General features: G+C 45.3%; 1 long non-coding RNA gene across 1 annotated transcript; it reads right to left on the bottom strand.

Moving 5' to 3' along the window:
• Positions 1 to 997: 997 nt before the first annotated feature.
• LOC144467052 (uncharacterized) lies at positions 998 to 1,621 on the bottom strand. Its single transcript, XR_013493420.1, has 3 exons — positions 1,524 to 1,621; positions 1,287 to 1,436; positions 998 to 1,200 (listed from the first exon to the last, which is right to left on the bottom strand). It is a non-coding gene; the product is annotated as an uncharacterized LOC144467052 (long non-coding RNA).
• Between the last annotated feature and the right edge of the window lie 14,495 nt (positions 1,622 to 16,116).

Here is a 16,116-nt window from a genome sequence, read left to right as displayed (position 1 = left end):
AGAAAACGCATTGAATGAGAAGGTGTGTCCAAACTTTTGGCCTGTACTGTATATCTGTATTTATATATTTATTTAATGGGGTTTAAACTGCATTACAACACAGTCAGTCAGTAAACGTTATTTCTGCTGCTTAAAAAACAGTGTCTCACAGGTGAAGAAGAATTTATTATTAAACTCTTTTTTTGTAAAACTTAGTCGCTTACGGCAGCTGAGTTTCTCCTCACAGAAACAACAGAAAAACAGTTAGTGTCCATCTGTACACTAACTGCTGTCCGTCCCTCCGTCCCAACATCTCTAATGACAAAAACAAGCAACACAAACAAACAAAATAATAAAATAGATATGACAGGAATAAAAATAATGATAATGCACATGATTATCATAATAAATAATAAAGAGGAGTGAAGTAAATAAAAATAAAATAGGATGCTTTAAAAAATACACAGGGGAAAAAAGACGTATAAGAAATAAGCTGTTTTGGTTCAGAGGACATCCCATAATATGTTTGATTCTTCCTTTTTTCTTCTGTATAACAAATGTTTTCTGTTTTCTTTCCATCTCAGTTCAGCTTGGTTTTTTATACAACTAGAATTTAAGGAAATAAATTAATTAATTGGTGTCGTTCAACAGAGAATTAATTTTAATGATTATTTATTCAAACAAAAAGATTCAAAGTTTCAGCCTCTGATTTGCAGTTTGTCTTTGACTTACATGAAACAGAAGCACGGTTATTATAGTTTAATATTTGTCATTATTTTTATTATTTATTTATTTAAAAAAAAATTGTTCAAGTTTAATTTGTTTCAGGATTTTTAGTTTTAGTTTCAGTTTTAGTTCATAAGAATAACTGATAATCCAGCAGTAACTCAGACTGATGATCTGACAGAATAATAATCAACTAGAAATTCATTAGTTTTATTTTACAGAAACAATTAATTAAATAAATAAATAAAACAGTTTCAGAAACATTAAACCATCACAGAGGAGGAGTTAAACACTGACACTCACTGCGGATGTTGAGTTCTTTTTTTAAAAAAACATTTTAATGTCCAGAATTCACTTGTGTCTTTGTTGTTATTGTTATCTTTGTCTGAAGCATCATTTTCAGACCAGCAGGGGGCGCTACAACTCTTCACTAAAACCAGACTGATCAAACTGTTGTTCACATCAGCAGCTGATTTAAGCTCCACAGATCCTCGTCTGAAGAAGACAAATGAACTCATTACAAAAATAAAACACAGTTTTGATCAATAAAATGAAACAAATATACAAAAACTGAAACTGACCTGATCATGATGGGCTCAGAGGTGACGACACACAAACACTGCACAGAAGCTTTTTTATTCTCTCCTCTGCATGTCAGCAGCTTCACAGGGTTCAGACTTGATTAATCTTATCAGCAGCAGGTTGTTTCAGCAGCTTTCTGCACAGACACACTGTAACACATGAAGACACAGAAACACGAGTCAAAAATAAAAAGTCGGCCTTAGTGTCGTGTAACTTTAAAATCATGACTTATTTACCTCATGTTTACGACCTCTGTAACATCAGTTATACACAACCAGCAGTGTCCTGTGTCCTGTGGACAGAGACTCAGTGATGTGTTCAATCAATCAATTTTATTTATAAAGCCCAACATCACAAATCACAATTTGCCTCACAGGGCTTTACAGCATACGACATCCCTCTGTCCTTATGACCCTCACAGCTGATCAGGAAAAACTCCCCAAAAAACCCTTTAACGGGGAAAAAAACGGTAGAAACCTCAGGAAGAGCAACTGAGGAGGGATCCCTCTTCCAGGACGGACAGACGTGCAATAGATGTCGTACAGAACAGATCAGCATAATAAATTAACAGTAATCCGTATGACACAATGAGACAGAGAGAGAGAGAGAGAGAGACAGAGAGAGAGAGACAGAGAGAGAGAGAGAGACAGAGATTTTTTTTTATTTTTAAAAAACACCTTTATTTTCCAATAAATAACGGACAATCTCAAAATGACATGATTACCAGATTAGACAGAAATAAATAAATATGTTAAAGAAAAAAAATCTCATAGAAACACAGAGTTAAATCTCAGCTACCCCTCAACAACAGAACACAGAGCTTTGTTGAAACACCATTGAGACAAAAATTCATCAACATTATTCATCAGAATCTAAAATCCACTCTAACTCTGGCTTTCACCAACGACACAAACATTGATAACACTTCCTCACCTAAAACATTCTCTATTTGATTTTTTCCTGCTTTTATAAATAGCCAGTTTGGCCTGTCCTACGACAAAATTCAACAACTGCCACTTCTTTGCATTTTCCTTCTTGTAGCCAGCACCAAAAATAAAAGCAGTTTCAGACCAACTCTCACTACAATTTAAAAACACAGTTTTCAGGGCTTCAAACAGAACTTCTAGTCTTCTACAGTCGAGGAAACAGTGAAAAATAGTTTCTGGTTCCTTACAGAAGGGACAATTAATGGAAACATTGGGATTTATCTTAGAAACAAAACTATTAACAGCCAGCGCCCCCTGCAGAATTCTCCACTGCAGGTCACCTGACCTCTTGTTTAGCGGCGGTTTATAAAACACCCTCCACACTGGCTTCCAGTCATCCTGCACCTTTAGTCTCTCTCTCCACACAGTGTCCTTCCTCCCACTCAGCTTTTCCTTATTTAAAGCTCTGACACAGTATTTATACAAGACTTTTCCATTCAACATGGACAAATTTACAGAAGCAGCCATAGTTCTGACCAGTAATGGCTCTGTCAATCCAGTTTTTTCAATTTGAAGACCCAGTTCAGGGAACGGATCTCCTCCATCAGGAGTCTCTGTTCCAATAAAATAGTCCTGGAGCATATCCATTTCCTCGCTGGTCAGTCTTTTAATCCATGCGTTTAAAATGTCTCTAATGTGCCGACTTGACCTGAGACCCAGTAGAGATGCCACTGCCTCTGTGTTGTGAAGTCCTGGACCTGCAGTATCCACTATGCGTTTCAGCTTCACTGACCCGGTTGAACATAAGCGTTGTGTGAGAGCAGGTCTGCTAGCTTCTTGAACATCCAGCCGGGCCCTGTGGATCAGAGGCTCTTCCAGGAGCCAAAACAGTGAAGCTGCAGGTTCCAGTCTTTTCCATTTAAAAAGAGTCCAGGCTCTAAACAGTCCCTGATAAAAAGGAGGCAAATCACACAAACAAATAAAATCACAGTCCATTAAAAACAGAGACGCATCCAGACCCAAACCTGCTATTCTCCTTAAAATGGTGCTCATCAATGGTTTCCAGACCACGTCGTCATTTCCTGTAAGGTACCTTTGAATAACTTGTATTCTGAAGGCTGCTGCTCTGCTCTCCAGGTGCACTAACCCCTGCCCCCCCTCTTCCTTTGGCAGGTAAAGTACACTCGAGGAAACCCAGTGCAAGTTATCCCAAAGAAAGTTGACCACCATAGACTGTACTTTTTTTAGTAGACCAGAAGGGGGTTCCATACACTTTAACCTATGCCAGAGAGTTGATGCTACCAAATTACTGATAATCAGGACTCTTCCTCTGTAAGACATGTGAGGTAACAGCCACTTCCACTTGGCCAACCTCCCCTCCACCTTCTCCACCACTCCCTCCCAGTTTTTCTTTATGTTCTGTTCATCTCCTAAATGGACTCCCAGGTACTTTAGGCCTCCCCTCCTCCAGCTTAACCCTCCTGGCAGCTGAGGGAGCCCCGCAGACCAACTCCCAACTGCTAAGGCCTCACTCTTTGCCCAGTTTACTTTGGCAGCTGATATTTTACCAAAGTTTTCAACAATGTCTCCTAAAACCTTCACATCTTCCTGATTCTTTACAATGACAATAATATCATCTGCATATGCAGATAAATTAAAATGTATATTAGAATCAGATAAAACCAGACCATCAATAAAAGAACGAATATTGTGCAACATGGGTTCAATAGAAAGTGCGTAGAGCATACCAGACATCGAGCAGCCCTGTCTGATACCTCTGGTCACTTTAAAAGGTTTACACAAACTACCATTGATTTTCAGTACACTCTCAATGTCTTCGTACAGAACCTTAATCTTGGCAATAAGTCCAGGGCTGAGGCCGAACCTTTGTAACACTTTCCAAAGGTAACGGTGCTCAACCCGGTCAAATGCCTTTTCTTGGTCCAAAGAAACCGGACCAGCAAACCCAAAGAACCAGAGACTTCCAAAAAATCTCTAATCAGTGACACATTGTCAACAATGGACCTGCCGGGCACCCAGTAGGTTTGGGTCCGGTGGATGACTTGGTCCATCACCTTCTTCAGTCTATTAGCCAGGACTTTCAATAACAGTTTATAATCTGTGCAGAGCAGAGAGACTGGCCGCCAGTTCTTTATATCTTGCAGGTCACCTTTTTTTTGGTAAGAGAGTCAGCACTGCTCTCCTACAACTCTGTGGCAGAAATGAGTCATTAAAACTCTCAGTGAAGACTTCTAGAATATCTTCTCTCAGCTCATTCCAAAAAGCTTTAAAAAACTCTGGTGGAAGCCCATCGATCCCAGGGGCCTTCCCTCCCTGCATGCTCTGCAGCGCCGCGTACACTTCCTCTTCAGTCAGAGGACCCTCCAGCTCCTTGTTGGTCTCCTCTGGGACTCTGGGCAGCCCACTGCAGAAGGAGTTAAAAGCCCCCTCATCCTCTGTGTACTCACTGTCATACAGATGGGAGTAAAAGTCCACAGCTCTCTGCCGGATCCCACCGGCTTCAGTCAGCATCTGTCCTGAAGTCGAGCGCAGTGCGTGGATAAACCTGCTCTGCCCATTCTTCTTCTCCAGGCTGAAAAAAAACTTTGACGGTGAGTCCATCTGAGCAGCGCTCTGAAAGTGAGACCGGACCAGCGCCCCCTGTGCTTTAGAGCCCAGCAGGTCTGCCAGTATGGCTTTTTTAGATTTGAGGTCTTCAAAGCAGCCTCAATTTCCTGTGGACTCTGCAGAACTCTGCAGTTCCACTATTTCTATCTCCAGATCCCTCATAGATTTGGTTATGTTCCGAGAGACATTGAGAGTGTACTGTTGACATAGCTGCTTGATCTCCACCTTCCCACAATCCCACCACTGCTTCAATGATGTAAAATCTTCTTTTCTAGTTTTAAAAACTTTCCAAAAAAAAGTAAAGTTTTCTCTAAAATGTACATCTAATAACAAAGCAGTGTTAAAGTGCCAATATGTAGACTTGTGTTTTACATTTGCAATGAAGACATTACAAGACACCATGGAATGATCTGTAAACCCAACCGGCAGTATTCTGCACCCTTTAAAAATACTAAAATGATGCTTAAAACAATAAAATCTGTCTAATCTGGCCATAGGAAAAAAAATTCTCTCTGTGTTGGACCCAAGCGTACTGTCTCTGTTTGTCGTGCATTTCTCTCCATACATCAGTTAAACTATGAACCTCCACCAGCTGTTTTATGGCACGTTTTGAAGCAGCATGAGATTCAATATGATTCCTGTCCACCTGATCGTTCTCAGTACAGTTAAAATCCCCTCCTAAAAATAAAAACTCTTCAGGCCCACACTGACTTAAAACCACACTGAGTTCATTTAAAAACTGAACTCTGTCAGGTCCTGTGTTGGGAGCATATGCATTTATAAACACAATAGTAAACAGCTCATATGTGGCTCTAACCACCATCAGTCTGCCCTGTATTATTTCCTCCACCACCTGAGACTTTGGCAGAAGGTTTTTGGAGAAAAGGACTGCCACTCCTCCACTGGTTCTGCTTAAATGACTAAGAACAACCTCCCCATCCCATTCCCTCTTCCAGTCAGTCTCATTTAAAGTGTCACTGTGCGTTTCCTGAACCAGCATCACATTGATGCTCTTCAGTTTAACAAGCTCAAACAGACTCGCTCTCTTCCTCACATCTCTAGCTCCATTTAAATTGAGTGTGGAGATTGTGAAATCACTCATGATCTCTGATGTCAGAAGTAACACACAGAGTAACACAGACAGCAGACAGACTGTCTTACATGGTTTCTGAGTCCTCATCATTATAAAGTTCTTGTCTGAGTTTCTGTACTATTTTCTTCAGTCTGTAAATCTCCTGGTCAGAATAACCTCCCTTTCCTCTGCTTCTCATCTGTGACCGGACAGAAAGAAAGAACAATTCTTTGTCTGCAAAGTAATTTTCAACTTTCACTTTTTTCATGTTTTTTGTTTTTTTGCAGGAATTTTTTTATCTGTTTCACTTCATACTGTTTCTCCTGCTGCTGTGATTCAACAGACTGTTGTGAGTCGGTCTGAGGCTGGTTGTCTTCCGCACAGACCTCTTCCTCCTCCTCCTCCTCCTCCTCCTCCATACCAGACTCAGACTCTGGCTGCTCCTCCTGCTGACCCCCCCTGCTCCTGGTTACTGGTCCTTTTTTGGCCTGAGAACCACTGTTGTCATTAATTTGTTTTCTTTTGAGAACAGGGACTTTAAACACATTCTCTTCCTCCTCCATCAGGTCTTCATCACTGTCCCTCACTGTGTCCTGTGCTGCTCCGTCTGCACTGTTCAACACAGTCTGCTCTCCTTCTGCTTCCTCACTGTTATTGCTTGTCTCATTTTCTTTCTGGCTGATAGCTTCTTCACTCTGTGTATCTTTTCCAGCCTCACTATTTTCCTGTCTCTGCTGTGTCTTTTTTGTCCCCTCATCATCTTTAGTCGATCTCTGTGTGTCTCCTCTGGCCTCCTCTCTCTGTGTTTTATCATCAGAGGAAGCTTTCTCAGGACAGGCCCGGATTAAGTGACCCTCCCTCCCGCAGCCAAAACACTTAAGAGTCCCCAAGGTCACAAACACAATATATTCAAATTCGTCTGCTTTCAGATTGAACACCAGATTGAGTTCCTCATCTTTCTTATTAAGGATCATGTGAACCTGCCGTCTGTGTGAAACAACGTGTTTCAGCAGCGGAGATTTACAGCCCGATGGCAGCTTCCTGATAGGGGAAACGATCTTCCCGTGCCTCGACAATTCCCTCAACAACACATCGTCACTGATAAACGGCGGGATGTTAGATATGATGACTCGTTTAGCAGGTGTATTGAGAGGAGACACTGATACAAAAGTATCGTTAACAACAATGCCGGTCTCGATCACTTTGTTTACTTTTCCAATCTCATCCACAAAAATGACCACTGCGCCGTTCATCCGAGCAGCAGATTTAATGCTGCTGTGACCCACAACTTCTCCCACTGCCAAACTGCAGTCCTCCACTGAGCACGGGAAACCCAGAGAGATTTTAAATCCATGTTTCCTGCTGAGTTTGGTAAAATCCATGCCGGCGTTAAGCACGCCGACCAGCGAAAAACTGGCCGACCGCAAAACCCGCACAAAACCCCTAGAACCACTGTATATACACACCAACACAATAAACACCGAATACACCTACAACTACACTATTTACAACATTTGAGATGAAAAATAAAGATAGAAAAAAATCACTTACAAAAGCTCTCACCCACACACCGCTCAACACACTCACTCCTTCCACTCCGAGAGAGAGAGAGAGAGAGAGAGAGACAGAGAGAGAGAGACAGAGAGAGAGAGAGAGAGAGAGAGAGACAGACAGAGACAAAGACAGAGAGAGAGAGAGAGAGAGATTTGATTTTAAAAAATCCCTTTATTTACATTTAGCAATTACAAATCAAATCACTGTTTCATCGTCTCTTCAGAGCAACTAAACCAAAAAAAAAAACACACAAAACCAGAAAAGAACTTTCAGTCCCAAAAACTCTTTTCAAACATGAACCTTTAACTGTCCATCTCCACCCACGGAGCACAAAACCCCTCCCACAGCCCACACCCAGCTGAAGGCCTGCAGGTCCTCCATCAGCTGGTAGTAAGAAAACTCCACCCTCAGTTTGGCCTTCAGCAGACCCCGCAGAGCCTCCACCGGATCCACAGCACCACAGTCCAGGGCCCTGTTCTTCCGGGTCAGCCAGATGGCCAGCTTTGCAGAGCCCAGGAGAAAGTTCATCAGAGTGAGCTCTGCTTTCCTCCTGGCAGTGTACTTTGGGCCATAGATAAAGAGTCCAAAAGAAAACCTCTCCCCAAGAGTCCGAGTCCACCTGCCCAGCAGGTCAAACAGAGGAGCCAGCCTGGGACAGCCAGTGAATAGATGAGCCAGAGTCTCAGTCTGAAAGCAGAACAAACTCCCCTCTCCCACGCCAGGATCTGTGTGCGCTCTGTGTCTGTTCGTAGCTATCGCCCCATGTACGATCCTCCACTGGAGGTCTGCAGTCCTCTTTTCGATGGGCCCTTTGTACAGGGACCACCAGCTGCCTTTGGGGGAAACGTCTGGGCCAAACAAACCAGTCCACCTTGACTCTCTCATCCCCGACAGAGACCAGACGTTCAGGACCTTCACGCAGAGCTGGTAGATGGCCCTCCGACCTGCGTCCTGAAGCTTGTCCAGGTTGGGGGTTTTGAGGGACAGCAGCTGACCAGCCCCCTCCTGCCACTCCCCCACCTCTGGACCAACAGACAAGGAGGGGAAACTGTGCTCTGCACCCTCAACCCACCGCCCACACACAGACTCGTCTCTGGCGAAGGCCCTCAGGCGAGGGGGCAGGGCAGCAAGGACCTCCTCCACCACCCTGTGGATGAGTCTGGCAGAGGTGACGTTGGCTCTCTCCCTCAGTAAATCCACAGATGTCGAAGTCAGCCTCATCAGGTGACCCAGTTTGGTGCAGCCTGCCTCCCTGAGACTGGACCGTAGGCTCGCAGACTGGAGTGTCTGAGTCCTGATGAAGCTGTTAAGGAACAAAGGTTCCTCAAACACCCACATGCCTGCAGTCTCTTGCCCAGCCCGGGACAGTCTGAGGATCCTCCAGGCCTGCAGTACTGAGCTGTAGAAAGGGGTGAGGCCAGAGAGATCCACTCCCTCCATCTGCAGAAGAAAAAGCTGTTTGTCGTAGCTCCAGCGTCCAGCTTTCCTCAGCAGCACGCGAGCTGTATCCAGCCAGCTTGGGCCACAGTTGTAAAGCAGTCTTTGTGCAGTCCAAAGTCTGAAGGAGGCGATCTTGGCCTGAATGTCAATCAGTCCCTGCCCTCTTTTGGCTGATGGCAGGTAGAGAGCCGCTGCCTTAATCCAGTGATGGCCGGACCAGAAGAAGTCCACGATCATCCTCTGAACCTCCTCCATCAGTCCTCCAGGTGGTGTCAAGGCGATGAGTCTGTGCCAGAGAGTCGAGGCGACTAAGTTATTGGCAACCAGAACCCTCCCCCTATACGACAACTGGGGCAGCAACCATTTCCAATTAGACAACCGAGTGCACACTTTCTCCTTAACTCCCTCCCAGTTCTTCCTCTGAAAACCCTCTGTACCCAAAAACACCCCCAACACCTTCAAACCCTCCCTCCCCTACTCAAGGCCTCCAGGTAGACTGGGCACCACCTGATCCCTCCACCTTCCCAGCAGGAGAGCTTCACTCTTAGCCCAGTTCACCCGTGCAGACGTGGCCCTCTCATACAGGGACAGGGAGTCCTGCAGACACCGAACGTCCCCCTGGCTGGTGATGAAAACGTTCACATCATCTGCATAAGCAGAGAGTGCAGGGGGACATTCAGCGCCACAGGACCCAGGCAGTGAGAGCCCGCTGAGCCGACCCCTCAGCCTGCACAGTAAGGGCTCAATAGCTAAGCTATACAGCTGGCCGGAGATGGGACAGCCCTGTCGGATCCCTTGCCGTACAGGGATTGGCCGACTCAGCCCTGCCCCCAGCTTCACCAAACACTGTGCACCGTGATATAACAAACCCAGCCAAGAAAGAAACCCATCACCAAAACCAAAAGCCCTGAGTGCAGCAAACAGATAAGAGTGGTCCACCCGGTCAAAGGCCTTCTCCTGATCCAGAGACACAACACCACAGTTCACATCATACACACGGCACACATCAATGACGTCTCTGATCAGGAAGACATTGTCCATTATTTTCCTGTCTGGGACACAGTAACTCTGGTCTCTGTGTATGATGGTCCCCAGAAAGTCCTTCAGCCTGTTGGACAGAGCTCTGGACAGTATCTTATAATCCGTGCAGAGAAGAGCTACTGGCCTCCAGTTTTTCAAAAGGGCGAGATCCCCTTTCTTTGGGAGCAGGGAAAGCACCGCTTTCTGACAGGACCCAGGGAGAGATCCTGTCCTCAGACTCTCCAGCAGCACTGCATGAAGATCCGGTCCCACAATGTTCCAAAACTTCTTATAGAAGTCCGCAGACAGCCCGTCAATCCCCGGTGCCCGACCTGAAGCCATCTGACCCACAGCATCAGTTAACTCCTCCAGGGTCAGCTCACAGTCCAGAGCAGCTGTTTCTTCTGGACTGAGCTGAGGTAGACCCTCCAGGAGCTCCACACGGCCCTCCAGGCTACAGTCCTCTGCTGCAAACAGGTCTGCATAGAAGTCCACAGCGTGGCTCCTCATTTCAGCCGGATCAGTGGTTATCCTGCCGTCTGGGAGCTTCAGACAGGACATGAGCTTCCTCTGCGCTGCCGACCTCTCCAGGTTGAAGAAGAAGGAGCTTGGGGCGTCCATGTCCTTCAGCTGGAGGAAGCGAGACCGGACCAAGGCTCCCTTCACTCTCTCCTGCAGGATCGAACTGAGCTCCATCCTCTTCTCCTGCAGCTTTGGGCCAGTGGTGGGATCTGGGCTCCGCTGTAACCCCTCTTCAATGGTCTTAATGTCAGCCTGCAGGTTTCTAACTGCTGCTTGTAGGCGAGCAGAGGAGTGAACAGTGTACTGCTGACAGCACACACAGATCTGAGCCTTGCCAACCTCCCACCACAGTTTTAAGGTACCGAAGTCTGCTCTCCTCTTCTGCCACTGCTCCCAGAAAGCCTGAAAGCCCTGGCAGAAGATGCTGTCATGGAGGAGCTTGTTGTTAAAATGCCAGCAGGACTTAACCCTCTCACCTGGCGACAGAATTAATTCAATGTTGACAAAGTGGTGGTCTGTGAAGCCCACCGGGCTGATGGTACACTGAACCAGTTTAGGACTGAGGGTTTTGGAGAGGTAAAGCCGGTCCAGTCTGGCTGCACAGACTGTGTTGTTATGGACTCTGACCCATGTGTACTGTCTGGACTGAGGGTGTTTGATTCTGAAGGTATCTAGCAGGTCACAGTGGGAGATAACAGAGCTGAGAGACCGGGATGAAGGTGGGTGAAGTTCCTCTCCTATCCTGTCTGTGGTAAAGTCCAGGGTGCAGTTAAAATCCCCACCAAGGATAATTTGGTCTTGATGGAAGACCATCAGCTCATCTTTCAGCCGGCTGTAGAAAGCCACCCTTTCTGATCCAATGTTAGGAGCATAGACATTAACAAAACAGAACACACACCCATCAATTTCTGCCCTAACCAGCAGCAGCCGGACCGGCACCACCTCACTACAGGAGAGCACATTAGCATTAGCATTAGCTTTAAAACAAATAGCTACACCAGCACTGAAGTTAGTGCCATGGCTGAGCTTACAGAAACCGTCCCACCATAAACCCCAGTCAGTCTCGTCAGATGGATCACTGAGTGTTTCCTGCAGAAACAGCACATCAACCCTTCTCTGAACACAAACTTCAGAAAGAAGAGCTCTTTTATTTCTGTCTCTCCCACCATTTATATTAAGAGAACCTATCTTAATGCTCCTCATGGAGAAGTGAGACAGGAGAAGCAGACAGACAGAAACCAGCAGGACTCTGTAGAGAGAAGACACCCTGTGATGCATGATCATTTTTATTTCCTGAGTTTACGGACAGTTTTACTGTTGACTTTTCTCAGAGTGGTGATGTGTTTTTTAAGTCTGAACCGTTTCTTTTCATCGAGGAGGTCAAAGCCGACCTGTTTCTTTAATGTGTTGACTGACCTGATGAATTTCTCTGTGTCACTAAAGTAATCGCTCACCTTTACTGCTTTTTTATTGTATGTTTCATCCATGAACTGATTGATTTCCAGTAAAGAGTAAAGATCTGTGCCCCTGTTTGAAGCTTCAGTGTTATCTGAGTCATAGTCCTCCTCCATGTCCTCTCCCTCACATGAAGCCTGACTGCACACTGCCTGAGCCTGACCTGTGACCTCACTGATGGGAGCTGCCTCCTCACCATTTGACCGAGAGCAGACTGACAGCTGCTCAGGTCTGCTGCAGCTGAGCTCTGAGCCGAATCCACTGTCTCACCACACTGTGATCCAGAAGTATGAGAGCACACATCAGCAGGAAAACAAACCGCCACTTCATCCGCCTCCACAAACGCCCACGCGGCGGGCGCAGCCGCGGACGCAGGCGCGGCGCGGCGCTCGCAGCGTCAGCAGCATCCTGCCGCTTATGCGGACAGGCAAAGCGTTTATGTCCCACATCTCCACATTCAAAGCACTTCATGCTCCCTGAGCTGGCGTAAACCATGTAAGAGCCATCTCCATGTTTGACCCTGAGGGACACCTCCAGAGTCTGAGAGGGAGAGTCTAAAAACATGAACACCTGTCTCCTCAGAGACTGCACGTGCTTCAGTTTAGGATCTTTACACCCCAAACTGATCGTTTTGAACCCGCTGGCCAACTTCCCGAACCTGCGGAGCTCAGTCTCCAGCAGCTCGTTCGGGATGAACGGAGGCACACCGGAGACGGTGATGCGCGTGGACGGCACCGAGAGCGGTGACACCTGAACAAACAAATCGCGGATGAACACGCCGCTTTCTATCAGCTTAAACACCAGCGGTTCAGCCTTCAGGAACACAACCACACCTTTGTTCATTCGGGAGGCAAAACACAGGTTCTCATGTCCTACCTGCTCACCTGCAGCCAGCAGAACCTCCTCCACAGACACGCTCACGTCCGGAGGGACGATCCGGACTCCCTGTCGGAGAGTCGGAGGAGGCGTCTCGGCGGACGTCATTCCTCCAAAAAAAACCCGACAAAACACTTACAGTCTGTCTGACCCAGTAAATACTCAAAAATAAAAAACATTTACCTGATCATGCAGCAAGAAAAACAGAAACACAGCCAGAAACCGGTGAAAAGTTTGAAAATTAGCGCCACTCTCACGTCCACCACCTCCACTCACGCTCACACACCAGAACCGGAAACGGAGAGAGACAGAGACAGAGACAGAGAGACAGAGAGACAGAGAGAGAGAGAGAAACAGAGAGACAGAGAGAGACAGAGAGAGAGAGAGAGAGACAGAGAGAGAGAAAGAGAGAAATAAAAAAAAAGGACATTTACATTGTACATAAGTATTGATTATTTAATATACCAGTTATTGATTTATTACCTTTTATAATATGTCATGTAGATACTCTTAAATTATTTTCTTTGACTTAGTAGTTTGTCTCATTTTGATCACCAAATGCAGCCTTTTGAGTTTTAAATGAAATCTAAATCTTTTGTCATCTCTTGTTTGAATGTTCAGGGTCTGAGATCTTCTGCTCTTGGCCTTAAGAGCAGGACCTCAGACTTTATTAGAGAGTTAGAAAATGCAGATGTCTTTATACTGCAAGAGACTTGGTGTAGAGGAGATGTCTCCACTGGTTGTCCCTCAGGCTACATAGAGATAATGTCCCCGTCCACCAAACTAAAGGGAGTAACACAAGGAAGGGATTCAGGGGGAATGCTGATCTGGTATAAGGCAAACCTTGTACAATACATTGAATTAATCAAAAAAGGAGAATTTTCAATTTGGCTCAAAATCAAAAAAGACCTTATCACCACAGATAAAGATGTATTCCTGTGTGCAGCATATATCCCCCCATCACAATCCCCTTATTTTAATGAAGACAGTTTCTCTATTCTCGAAGATGAGGTTAGTTACTTTCAGGCCCAGGGAAGTGTACTGATCTGTGGAGACCTGAATGCCAGGACTGGTACAGAACCAGACTTTATCAGCACACAAGGAGACAAACATATACCTGGTCAAGTCAGCATCCCCCTCCCTTCACACCCCCGCAGAAACAACTTTGACAAAACTGTCAATAAAAGTGGGCAGCAACTGTTGCAGCTCTGCCGAACATTGGGTCTGTACATGGTTAACGGTCGGCTTCAAGGGGACTCATTCGGTCTTTACACTCATAGCTCTCCTCTTGGCAACAGCACAGTAGACTATGGCATCACTGACCTAGACCCCTTCTACCTGAGAGCATTTACAGTCAGCCCCTTAACCCCCTTATCAGACCATAGTAAAATCACACTCTACATTAAAACGACAGCAAACGACCCTCACACAGTAGAACCCTGCAATCTGACCTACAGAAAACAACCTTATAAATGGACAAACAAAAGCAAAGACGAATATCAGACAGCAATCAAAAATCCAATCTTTCAATCCCATTTAGACTGTTTTCTTTCCACCTCGTATCCCCTCAATCAGGACGGCCTCAGACAGGCTGTACAGGACATGTACAACATATTTGACCATGTGGCAGACTTATCCAGTCTGAAAAAGCGCCAGCACCACAGACCAAAAGACCCGACCAATGACGAGTGGTTTGACACAGAATGCAGACAACTGAGAAAAACTCTCAGAAATGTGTCAAATCAAAAACACAGACAACCTGACAACCCTGAGCTCTGCCTCCAGTACTGGGAAACACTGACAGTATACAGAAAAACACTCAGAACTAAAAAAGAACAGCATGTGAGGCATCAGTTACAAATAATTGAAGAGTCCATTGACTCCAATGACTTCTGGAAGAAATGGCACTCTTTCAGCAAACCACAAAAAGAAGAATTGGCTATTCAAAATGGTGACATCTGGAAAAATCACTTTGAAAGTCTGTATACTGCTGTTCCCCTGAATTTGGCCCAAAACAATCTTCTCAACAAATTACAAATTTTAGAATCAGTCATTAAAGACAACCAGAACCCTCTAGACTACCAAATTACTGAAGCAGAGCTGCTGGCTAAAATCCAGGCACTGCAGCCAAAGAAAGCCAGCGGTCCTGATGGCATTTTAAATGAAATGCTAAAATTTGATGACCATAAATTTAACATTGCCATATTAAAATTATTTAACCTTATTCTGGGTGTCGGACATTTCCCTGACCTCTGGAGTGAAGGAATCATCACACCAATCTTTAAAAGTGGAAACAAATTCGACCCAAACAATTACCGAGGCATCTGTGTCAGCAGCAACCTGGGGAAGTTGTTCTGCAGCATCCTAAACAGCCGACTGCAAGACTTCCTCAGAGAACATGATGTCCTGAGCAAGAGCCAGATAGGATTCACACCCAAACATAGAACAACAGACCATATCTACACCCTTCACACCCTCATTAATAAAGACGTCCACCAAAACAAGAGGAAAATCTTCTCTTGTTTTGTGGACTTCAAAAAAGCATTCGACTCAATTTGGCATGATGGACTGTTCTTAAAATTAATTGAGAAGGGTGTAGGGGGGAAGGTCTATGACATCATCAAAACCATGTACAGTCATATGAAATGTGCTGTTAAAATTAACAACATGGAAACAGATTTCTTCCCCCAGAGTAGAGGAGTAAAACAGGGCTGCAGTCTGAGCCCCACCCTCTTCAACATTTATATCGATGAATTGGCCAAATCACTAGAACTATCTGACATCCCTGGTCTCACTCTGTCTGACACACAGGTTAAATGCCTACTTTTTGCAGATGATCTCATATTGCTGGCTCCATCAAATGAAGCACTACAACAGCAACTGGATCACCTGCAAACCTTCTGTCAGACCTGGGCCCTGACAGTAAATCTGGACAAAACCAAAATTATGATATTCCAGAAACGACCCAGGGGTCAGGGAGACCAAACCAGGTTTTTCCTGGGCTCTCATGAGGTGGAGCACACACACGACTACACATACTTAGGACTACACATCACGTCCATGGGAAACTTTAACCTGGCTGTTGATGATCTCAGAGAGAGGGGAAGAAGGGCTTTCTATGCTATAAAGAAATCTTCAAACATTAATATACCCATTAGAATCTGGCTCAAAATATTCAAATCTATAATTGAACCAATTATTCTGTATGGTAGTGAGGTGTGGGGTCCTCTTGCAAATCAAGATTTTGAAAAATGGGACAAACACCCCATCGAAATCCTGCATACAGAGATTTGCAAGAGCATCCTCAGAGTGCACAGGAACACCCCCAACAACGGG

The sequence above is a fragment of the Epinephelus lanceolatus genome, chromosome 15 (assembly GCF_041903045.1).
Source record: "Epinephelus lanceolatus isolate andai-2023 chromosome 15, ASM4190304v1, whole genome shotgun sequence".
Taxonomy (NCBI): domain Eukaryota; kingdom Metazoa; phylum Chordata; class Actinopteri; order Perciformes; family Serranidae; genus Epinephelus; species Epinephelus lanceolatus.
Note: the sequence above shows the minus strand (reverse complement) of the source record. Positions and strands in the feature narration are given on the sequence as shown.